Source organism: Ursus americanus, chromosome 9 (genome assembly GCF_024610735.1).
Source record: "Ursus americanus isolate L20-20 chromosome 9, mUrsAme1.1.p, whole genome shotgun sequence".
NCBI classification, from domain to species: Eukaryota; Metazoa; Chordata; class Mammalia; order Carnivora; family Ursidae; genus Ursus; species Ursus americanus.
The window spans coordinates 54,220,001-54,232,173 of NC_142135.1; the positions used below are offsets into that span (position 1 = coordinate 54,220,001).

General features: G+C 33.6%; 1 long non-coding RNA gene across 1 annotated transcript in view; it reads right to left on the minus strand.

The window, feature by feature from the left end:
- Window positions 1-12,173, minus strand: part of LOC123797948 (uncharacterized) — a 253,800-nt gene that overhangs the window by 180,783 nt on the left and 60,844 nt on the right. The window contains exon 3 of the long non-coding RNA XR_015725818.1: window positions 1,352-1,409. This is a non-coding gene — a long non-coding RNA (uncharacterized LOC123797948). The remainder of the gene's footprint in view (window positions 1-1,351; window positions 1,410-12,173) is intronic.

Here is a 12,173-nt window from a genome sequence, read left to right on the forward strand (position 1 = left end):
AACAATGCGGGGAAAATCCAAGCATTATTATTCGACTTGAGAATTTTGTTTGTGATAAATTATGCGGGTTACTAATAAGTTTCCAGATAAACTTTATGCGATAGCCTCCCAATGTCACTACTTTTTACTTTCGAATATTTTTTACATATATGATTGAATTTTCAAATGAGTTCTGGAAATTGACACATGAAATACATTGCACATATTAATATAAGTGTATTTATTATGCATTTACTCTGAATTGATGGTATACAACCTAGTAATTTACATATATGGTAACAATATTGAGATCAATATCCATCAGTGGTCAGCAATGTAGTAGAATGCCTATACTAATTCTGTTTTGAATTTAGTGTTTGCTTATTTAACAGTAATAGAGTTCATCATCACAACCAATTGAGGTTTGTTGATTTTATATGAAGCTATAACTGTATTCATGTTTTCTTTGTTGTTTACCTAAAAAATTGAAAAATTTGGGACCGTAATTATGATAATTAATAAGTAAACACTTAAGTGGAAATAAATATGATATCCTGAATTCATTTAGTCTTCTAAATTGCTGCTCATTTTAGAGGTGTCTGGGTGGCTCAGTCGGTTAAGCATCCGACTCTTGATTTCAGCTCAGGTCATAATCTCGGGGTCCTGGGATCAAGCCCTGCATTGGGTTCTGTGCTCAGTGGGAGTCTGCTTGAGGATCCTCTCCCTCTTCCTCTGCCCCTCCCCCTGCACGCTTGTGCACTCTCTCTCTCTCTCTCCTAAAATAATAAATCTTTAAAAAAATAAAAATAAATTGCTGATTATTTTAGCTTACATTTTCTAGGCAAACTCTGGTCTAAAACAGCATTCTGAAAATTATGTTCCTTAGTACACTAATCTCAGAATATTCCACCACAAAAAAAGAGGTTCATAGGATAAAAACTGGGGCCTCATTATAAATAATACACTATACTTGTTTCTTGTGTATTCCTTAGTGTATTTGCATTTTAAATACAGTAGTCCCACCTTATTCGCAGGGGATAGATTCCAAGACCTCCAGTGGATGCCTGAAACTGGGTAGTACTGAACTCTATACATACATCTTTTCTTATACATACCTATGATATAATTTAATTTATAATATAATTAAGCATAGTAAAAGATTAACAACTAATAATAAAAAAACAATTATAACAACATACTACAGTGAAAGTTATGTTAATGTGGTCTCTCTCTCTCTCTCTCAAAATATCTTATTGTATTGTACTCACGCTTCTTCTTCTTGTGATGATGTGAAATGATAAAATGCCCTCATGATGAGATGAAACGAGGTCAATGCCTAGACATTGTGATGTAGTGTTAGGCTGATACTGACCTTGTGATGATACATCAGAAGGATCATATGCTTCTGGACTGCAGTTGACCCTGGGTAACTGAAACCAGAAAGAGAAACTACAGGTAAGGGGGGATTACTGTATTCAGAACAGCATTATACACATAAAAACTATTTAACTTTTAGCCCTTATTAATCAAACATTTTACTCCAAACGCCTTTTTTATGAAAGCACTTTTCAACATTCCTTTGAATGAGTTTTTCAATAGAAGACTCTTTGGGAAACACTAAGTTTCTCAAGAACTAAAAAAATAAAAAATAGGAGTTAAGGCCATGAAGATAGTCTACCTTTCTGGGAAAAAGAGTATGGATGAATCAAGCAGACTTCCATGCTAATTTTAACTCTGCACCCAACTAATGATTGAAGAAATTATTTAACCTCTTTGAAGCTAAGTATTCTCATCTCAAGGAGTAACCATGCTTAACCACTGGTTTATTATAACAATTAGATTAGATATAATGAAGTTAAAAACTCTATTAGAAGCTACTCTTAGATTTTTTTTAAGCAGCTCCAAATTACCATTAGTTTTTTCAGGATTGCAGTGCAAATGTCTACCAAGATATTGGATTATGTCCTCCCTATTGGATGACCCTTGTATTATGTAACTTGTGGAGTCACGATGGACACACTATGACCTCATTCTTGTCCCAATCCCCACTCCATATTCTATCTCCTTATACCATAGTAGGTGAAATTGATTCTCTCTCTCTTTTTTTAATATTTTATTTATTTATATGCCAGAGAGAGAGAGAGCGTGCACAAGCAGGGGGAGTGGCAGGGAGAGGGAGAAGCAGGCCGCCCGCTGAGCAAAAAGCCCGATGCGGGACTCTATCCCAAGACCCTGGGATCATGACAAGAGCTGAAGGCTGACACTCAACCGAATGAGCCACCCAGGCATCCTTGATTTTTTTTTTTTTTTAAGGATTTGTTTATTTGAGAGAGAGACAGCATGAGTGTGAAGGGCAGAGGGAGAGGGAGAATCTCAAGCCAACTCTACACTGAGCACAGAGCCTGACATAGGGCTCCAACTCACAACACTGAGATCATGACCTGAGCCAAAACCAACAGTTGGACACTCAACCAACTGTGCCACCCAGGCACCCCAAAATTGATTATCTTTAAAAAAACAAAACAAAACAAAACAAAACAAAACCTCTGGCTCCATCCATTTTTTATGATGGAGTAATATTCCATTATTATATATATCTATATATTGTACATATTAATTATTCCATTATATATATATATATATCATATCTTCCTTTTTTCTTGGTGTTCTTTTTTAGTTTATTCATTTGAGAGAGAGCTAGAGCCTGAGCAGGGGGGAACGGAAGAGAGAGAGGGAGAAGAAGACTTTCCACTGAGCGGGGAGCCTGACATGGGGCCCAATTCCAGGACCCTGAGATCATGTCCTGAGCAGAAGGCAGATGCTTAATCGACTAAGCCACCCAGGCACCCCCACATTTTCTTATCATTCATCAGTAAATGGACACTTGGGCTGTTTCCATAGTTCGGCTATCATAGACAATGTTGCTATAAACATTGAAATACATGTATCCCTTTGAATTTGTATTTTGTATTCTTTGGGTAAAACCTAGTAGTGCAATAGCTGGATTGCAGGGTAGTTCTATGTTTAATATTTTGAGGAATCTCCACACTGTTTTCCAGAGTAGCTACACCAGTTTGAGAGTACAAACTGATGGTTATCAGAGGGGAGGTGGAGGGGGGAATGGGTTAAATAGGTGATGGGGATTAAGGAATGCACTTCCTGTGATGAATGCAGGGTGATTTATGAAAGTGTTAAATCACTATATTGTACACCTGAAACTAACAGAACACTGTATGTAACTAACTGGAATTAATATTAAAACTTAAAAAAAAATAAAAGCTCTAGCAAGTAGCTAATATAAACCTAGAATCATAGGTTTAAGCTGTTCAAGATTATCTAAATTCTAAAACTTGTCCTAAGGCACTCAGACTAGACCTGGATACCAATGGGGCATCATGGCATATGACACCAGCACCATAATTATTCATCCTACATACCTTATATAGATCCAGTCATTTGTCTTTTCCCAAATTCTTAGGGCATTATATCACTGAAGTGATCTTCAAGGGGCATTTATACTGCATTCTTCTATACTAACCCTTGCTAAGGGTTAACAACATTTAACAATTAAATGATGGTCCCTGTTTTTGGAAGCAACATTTCTCAACAAAGTTGCATATAATTTTAATTTTTTATATTCAACCTTCTTAGAAAATAGGTATTTTTTTTTCCAAAAGGAAGAAAAAACTCTCATATATAAGTTGCTGAGCTGTGAAATAAAAGTGTAAGAGGGTCTGGGAGGGGATTTAAGACACCCCAGGAGTTAAAGACTACATTCCTTTTACTTAATACTTTTATGTCATAATAATAATAATGTATATATGTTTTATTTATTAAACTTGCTTATTGTTTGTCTACCTCTTCAAAAATTTAAGCTCAAAAATATTAGCTCATGTTTTGTTTTAACTCACTGTCATACCTCTAAGACTTAATACCTGGCACATCACAAGAGTTGGATAAATGCTTACTAAGTAAGTTAATCTAGAGGGCTGTAAATGAGAGCATGTCAAGTGCAAATATTTGTAAAGACTACCAAAAAGAAAATCCTAGATATTTCCTATTTCAATTTTCTGTGGCTAGAGAGAGTATTAAAATTATTAGAAACTGTATTTTAGAAAATAAAAATAAATATCTTTAGGTTGTATTAATGAGAAGTAAAAGCTGCTTTTCAAAAATAATTATAAATCTGATTATAAATTATAATCATAGGAAAATATAAATATATCATCATTAAAAACTTCTGTCTTCCATTAGTAGGAACCCTTCCTGCCTTCAATGAATGCAAGGCTGATTTAAAGTTTCTGGGAAACTTTTCACAAAATATGGAAAAGCTAGTAGAAAAGGACGCTAGAAAAAAAAATGTGATGAGTAATAAAAGGTGTTGCAACTCAACCCATCAAGAAATTAATATGAAGATATTAGCCCCAACAGTGAGGAAAAGAGGGCATAGATAAATTTAAACAGATATGGACATGATTACCAATAGTATTTATAAATGGCAGCTAAAAGAAATTATGATATTCTTAAATCAGATTTGATAAAGGACATGAACTAGAGGCCCAGCCTGACATATCCTGTTTGAATTCTGTGAGCAACACCATGTGAAAAAGTTCACATGATTCAAGGGTTTTATCCCAGATATCAGTTCCCAGGCTTTTATATCCCTATGCTAAATAGTAAAGCATTATCACATATATAAAATAATCTCCATCTGTGTGTGTGCCAGTTAACCTGGTAATTTGGCAAGAAGTCACATTCCTTAAACAGCATGTGTAAGATTTTTCCAAGGCAATGTAGGTAATATTGTTCCCTAACGTGAGTGTGTGTGTGTGTGTGTGTAATCTTAATTCTGTATTTTTCATTCATTCACTCATTCATTCATTCACTAAATTAAAAGTGTTTTGGGCACTCAAGTATTATGCTAGTTACTGGGGCTGGAGAGATGAATAAAATATATTTATCTGCCTCAGGAGACTCACAATTCAGAAATATGAATATATAACCAAAAAACTGACACTACAGTTGGATAAACACCATGGCTTAAACAAAATGTTTTTCATTACATATGGACTGAAGCTCAAAGCACAATAATAAAAATATTATTTCTGTTTTATGTATTTAAATCATCACTGTAAAATTCCCTCTTGCAATATCTGATAAGCCTGGTAGTCAGGTAAAATGTGCATAATAAATATGTTTTGTAACAACATAATGCTAACTCATTTTATTGTTACTGTAATTATCATTTGAACACCAAAATTTTAACTCCATAATTTAGTCTTTTAATACAATCAGTTACAGTTAAAAATCTTCAAAGTCTTTTATATTGCTCCAAATAAAACACAAAGCTGCTCTCAGCAATTCAACAGGAAAAGGTCTGTTTCTGAGAAAGCACTTGAGTATATATTTTATTTGCACAACATACTTATTCAGGACTTAATATGCCAGGTAAATCTACAGACCTTTTTGCTATAAAAAGTTATGCAAGAAATATATACCCCTGATATTCCTTAGAGGAAAGACTTCAAAAGCATTACTTTCAAATAGGGATAGAATTTCCAAGAAGTTCTTCATATCCCTGATTTTAAGCTAGACATCTGCAGGAAGAGAGAAATTTGAATTTGTTGGGAAATAAGTGAAAACAAATTCTGTACTTGATGAATATTGCTGAGTACTCAAACATAGATGCCTGTCAGAAATAAGTCATCTGCAACAGTAAAAACACTAAATTTACCCAACACCTTCTTCTGAGAAATTCATTTAGCACTAAGTTGGAAAATGCAAAAGGAAGCACTATTACACTTTAAAAAGATTATAGAAAGAAGAAAATAAAACTGGCTGTGACTCCCTAGCAAGACGATAGACCATTTTAAGCAGGGGTTAAACCAACTGAAAAACAAATTTTACCAATTTAAATCAGGGAATTAACCAGTTGCTTGAGATAAATGAATCAACAAACTTATGGTATCACCTACATAGATGATCACATTATTTTTGAATAAAGATTAAATAATACCAGAGGGCATTAATTGAAAAGTTAACATTTTAAAAGATGCTATTTTGAAGTAAAAATAGACTACTTCAGATGTCAAATGAAACTATTTAACAACAAAATGAACCTGAAAGCATAGAAGACAATCATCACATCGGAAATAATAATAGGAACCATTACTGATAAACTTCCAATGATAGTATTAAGACCTTATTCTTTTATCCATCTATCACATTTTTACTGAGTTTCTTCTTTGTGTCAAGCAAGTTACTGGGCTCTGGGGGATTTCAATAATGAATAACACCACTACAAAAAAAAAAAAAAGAGAGAGAGAGAGAGATTTCTTCCTTTACGGAGTCTTATTCAGTGAGGATACTGCTCTTTGTAAAATGTGTTTCTTAAAATCCGATCAGTCTTTTCCTCTTAACATGAAATTTAAAGAAGAATGATACTGACAAAAATTTGTATTAGTTATTTCTCTTCTTTTCTTTTTTCTTTTTTTTAAGATTTTATTTTTCTATTTGACAGAGAGAGACAGCCAGCAAGAGAAGGAACACAAGAGAAGGATCACACCCTGAGCCAAAGGCAGATGCTTAACGACTGAGCCACCCAGGCGCCCCTGTATTAGTTATTTCTTAACTCTCTGTAACTCCAGCTTTCTAGTCTTTTATTTTATATATAAAAACATATTCTATATGTAATATATACTATTTAGTATAATACGTACGCAAATATATACATGTGTGAATATGTATAATATATATTTATACATACATACATATATATATACCATATATATATATATATACACGATATAATCACACTGCAATACCTAAAAACAGAGTTTAACATTGACCCAGTAAAAGCCTCTGAGAACTTTTTGAACTTACATATGGTAATTTTCACAACAGGGAAGTGTTTAGGACAGATTCTATTGAAAGCAGAGCCTGAGGCAAGGATTAAAATGCTGATCCTTTAGTTGAGAAGTACAAGCCAAGGGCCAAGAATGAAAAAAAAAAAAAACGGAGGTGAGGCAAAGGTGCAAAGTGCTACTATCTAGTATTATCCTACTGACTGCCATTTTAAGAGGTACCACTAAGACACAAAGCAAGTTGTTCAGAGGCAGGATAGCTTGATAATGCTGAGAGTTAGAAGTTATCTTGAGGCTTATGTGACATCTCTTGGAGAATCTACAAAATAAAGACCAATGTGTAATACAAGTTTAGGGAGACTCAACAAAATTGGGCTTCTCAGAATCCTGCTTTGCAGGACCCAGGTAAATGTTGCTTCCTAGACAAAGTAACTCATTGGTACCTAGACCCTCTATACAATTTGTTTATTTCCAAGGATCAAAATTAGGTATAGATTTTGGTAAAAAAACAGGATATATTCTTGTTAGTTTGACATCAAATCTATTAAAGATTTTTTTTAATATTACACAATAAGAAATGTTTCTGTGCTGCATTCAAGTGTCTTTAATCACTGTTTTTGTTAGTTATTGAAATTGCCATCACCCCTACTTTCCTAGAATTTTTTATTCTCTGAAAAAGGATTTCCTGCATTCAGTGAGTATTCCCTAATTTCTCTAAACACTGAGCAATCTTAAACTTTCAACAGGGGAGTCTAATCTCATTCATCACACCTTCTAAAACACTTCAGACTTTAACAATGCAAATCTTAGGTATAAATTCTTACTTTACAGCCATTAAAAGGTCATGCTTTCCTACTTTTGTCTGAAAATTTTTTTTTCATTGAGAATGGGTGAATGAAATGCTGAGAGCCTAGTGGAGTTGAGGAAATAGCTTTGTCATCTTATGTTTATTAAAGTTTTTAAAAGCAATTGCAGTAACTAACTTAATCTATTTATGTTAATGCTGATTAAATAATCCTACTAAGTGGCAGTAGATTCCAACTTTCATTTAAAAATAAGCATAATAACAGGCCACACTCCAAGGAAAAACATTCCTAAGGAAAGAGATAGGGCAGGGATTTGGCAATTTTAAGGCAATTTTCAATAGAGTTACAAAATACAGTTGAATTTGCTAGTGACACATCTGAAATAGACTTGGGTCTAAAAATGATCATTGCCAGCGTATAAAAAGATACTAACTCAATGATAATTTTTTTTTTGCTTTGGATATTATTAGTACCTGAATAAATGAAAATCTGATATACTAAATTAAAGGAGCATGTTTAATTTTCTTCCATTCAAATAACAAGAACAAAAGAATATATACACACACTAACTCTCTAGAATAATCAGCTAAATATAAAAATATTGTGAGGAAAACAAAATAAATTCTAGAAATAAGCAAGAGAACTATACAATAAATTTAAAAGTTATGAAATCTAAATTCTAGTCTTGACTCTGTCCACAACTAGTAGTGGGCCTTTAGTAAAGCAAATATTCTTCCTGATTTTAAAGTTCTTTATTTATGCACCAAATCAGAGTTGAAATAGATGTCACAAAGACCATCTACTACTGTACAAATATGGCAGACAACGCAAACAGATCCCAGCCCTCTTTGCCGCTGTGCCCAAAGTGGCAAAATTAATTCTTATCCTACCACTTCAAGCAGTCACTAGTAGCTAATGGACTTGGCACTAGACAAGAAATAATTTTGGCATCTTTTGATCAGATAATCTAGTAGCTCTAGCATTTCTTAACTCTAAGTATCAGTTCTTTGTCTACACATTTGTAATTAATTGTTCTTTAACAAAATAAAACCAAATTCTGGTTTTCAATGAGCCCATTTACAGAACACCTGTGTCCTGCTGACATTCAGAAATAGGGAACTATTCCATCTAGCAGCTAAGGCCTAAGGGAGAAATCAAACAGCTATTTAAATTAATGACAGTTGAAAATTAATTCAATTTGAGTGACTTAAGTATCACACAGGCAGAATAAATTGCAGAGTTAGAAGGTCAAGATATGTGGATTAAAACGCTATCTTCTCATCTTTATCCCAGTTGAAGTATTCATTCATTCAACAAATATGTTTGAAGCCCAGCTATGCTGCTAGGTGGTAATACAATGTGAAATGAAACTGACATAATCTGTTTTTGTTTTGCTCACAGTCTTGTGCAGGAGTAACGGAACATAAATATATTATTCATATGAAATTAAAAATTTACAAAATGAATTCTATTATTTTATTAGTAGGAGCAGTCATGAAAAATATGATTAAAAATGGATATTCAAGCTAAGATCTGAAGAAGCTAGACTAGAACTAGAGTTGGTACTCTGAGGAGGAAAGAAGTGGGTAATCTTCGAATGTATTTTGCAGGAAGGTGAAATATGGAAAAGGATTAGTTGGCAAAGGATTACATTTAGCAGATAAAGGAGATAAAGTCTGACACCAAATTTCTGGCTTTACTCCTAAGTAGATACAGGTACCATGACTGAAATGGATAATTAAGAGGAGTGAAAGATTTGGAGAAAATCTTAAGATCTCAACTTTTGAATTAGAAGCTTATAATGCCAATAAAACATTCAAGAGATAATGCCAAGTAGAAACTTGATCTGGGGGTCTGGAAATTAGAAAAGGTGTCCAGGATAAATATTAAATGTGGGGACCATAAACATGTGTATTGTATTTAACACCAAGGGAACGGATGAGTTTGCCAAGGGAGAGAATTCTTCATGAGAAGTTATAAGAGTTACATGTGTGTCTTGAGGATTTTTAGTGATCTTGTAGAAAATTTCCTCAAACTGTGGTCTATGAAATAACAGCATCACTTGGAATCTTGCTAGAAATACAGTTGACCCTTGAACAACATAGGGGTTAGGGGTACCAACACCCCACAGAGTCAAAAATCTATATATAACTTTTAGGGGCACCTGGGTGGCTCAGTCGTTACGCGTCTGCCTTCAACTCAGGGCGTGATCCCCGTGTTCTGGGATCAAGCCCCACATCAGGCTCCTCCACTGGGAGCCTGCTTCTTCCTCTCCTACTCCCCTTGCTTGTGTTCCCTCTCTCACTGGCTGTCTCTCTCTGTGTTAAATAAATAAATAAAATCTTTTTTAAAAAATCTATAAATAACTTTTAACTCCTCCCAAACTTAACTAATTAATAGTGTACCATTGACTGGAAACCATACCAATTACATTAATAATCAATTAACAATTTATATGTTATATTTATTACATACTGTATCCTTACAATAAAGTAAGGTAGAGAAAAGAAAATGTTATTAAGGAAACGATGAAGAGAAAATACATTTACAGTACTATACTGTATTTATAAAAAAATCCATGTGTAAGTGGATCTGTGCATTTCAAACCCAGGTTGTTCAAAGGTCAACTGTACTGTCTCAAGACCCACTGCAGGCCTACTGACTCATAACGAGCATTTAGAAGATCACTTGATGATCAATATGTTTAGCTGTGAGAAGCACTTGAGTAAAAGAGAAGGGGTTGGCAAAGGAAACTGAAAAAGAAAAATGAAAGGAAAACCAGTGTTACGGAGGCCATTGTAAAAGAATGCAAGAAAAATGAAGTAGTAGTCAATAGTGTGCAATGCTGTTGGAAGGACCTGTAAGATGACAGAAAAAAGTGTGCATTAAATTTAACAGTATGGGGTTTGATAAGTGATATTAGCCAGGTAAGTTTTGATGGAGCAATGAAAGTAGAAGCAAAAAATTTAGTTAGTTGAAAAAGGAATGGAACGTGATGAAATGGCAATAACCACATGTAAACAACTCTTTGAAGAAGTTTGCCCTTGAAAGAGACAGGCTAGGTCAAGAAGTGAAGAGAATGAGAAGGTGATGGGAGAGTCAAAGTGGATGATATTAACACACTGACACATGATGTCTGAATGTTACTGAGAATAATCAGTTATAAAAGAAAAAACTTGAAACTAACAAGAGGTGGACAAATTGAAGTTCAATATTAACAAAGGGAAAAAGCGAGGACTTTGCCTTTGAGAGATGAGAAGTTTTCTTTCATTGTTAAAGGAATAAAGACGATGAGTATAAATGACCACAGGCCCAAAGATTTGGAGGATGGACACTCATCTATGGTTTCTAATATGAGAAAAGGTCATTTGCTAAAAATGAAAGTGGGAAGGGGGATCAAATATTTGAGAAAAGGGAATATTTTTATTCTTCCTAGATAAAAATGTTATTTTATTTAATTCATAACAACCATTCCAGATATGCCCTTTTATACCCCAATATTATAGATAACAGATTTCAGGTCAAGTAAATTAAAAGCTTGGATACAAACCTAGCAAATTTACTTCAGCTGCATTTCTTGTCAACTATTTCTTTTTTATGGAGAGAGAGAATTTATTTCAGAAATATAAGAGTATGGTGTGATGATGAATTTTAATGACAACTGTCAGCCAGATGGTATTACACTAGTAAAACACTGTCCTTGCACAAATGAAAAATGACTTAATTTCACTCAGACTCACTTTTTGTCTTCACACTGAATATACTATTATGGACCATTAAGAATGTATAATAATAATTAATAATAGCAAAAATAATTAACCTTTATATAACAGTTCATAAAACATTTTAGCATACTTTATTTTACTACATATTATCCCATAATATTTAATAATTGAGTATATTTTCTTACAAAAATCAGGTTTTTTAAAGATATTTTTGATGTTGGGTCAAGAAGTAAATGTTGATAGGATAGTTTCTCTCTCATAGCATTGTTTGAAGGTCAAATTAGATAAAATAGATGAAAGCATGTTATTCAAAGGAAAAGCTTAAAACTTCATTACTAAGGATGAAAAAAGAAAAAAGAAAGTTCAAGGAATGAATGTCATTGCAATTTTTAAAACTATGAGCATAGTCCTGACTTGTCATTCAATAGATTTTGATGAAAGTTATCATTTATGGTTGATATCAACTACTGTACTTGACCATAAATCAATGAAATGTAAGTGTCCATTTTTTATAAGCATACTTTTGAGATGACTAGGATAGTATGACTCTGACACAAGTCTATGAAATAAGAAACTTCCATAGGAAACTATTAAGTACACTAGAAAAACAGTATGTTCTAAAAAACCTTACAAAATGCTCAGAAGATTACTCTACACAGCCCTTTGCAAATGTTGCCAGGACAGTAGAAGATTTGAGAGATATCACCATAGGGTTTGGTAACAGCCAGAGGACAACTGAGAAATAATCAGCATGCCAAGATGTAAGAGGAAATCACAACAGCCCAGAGCGATGACACAAA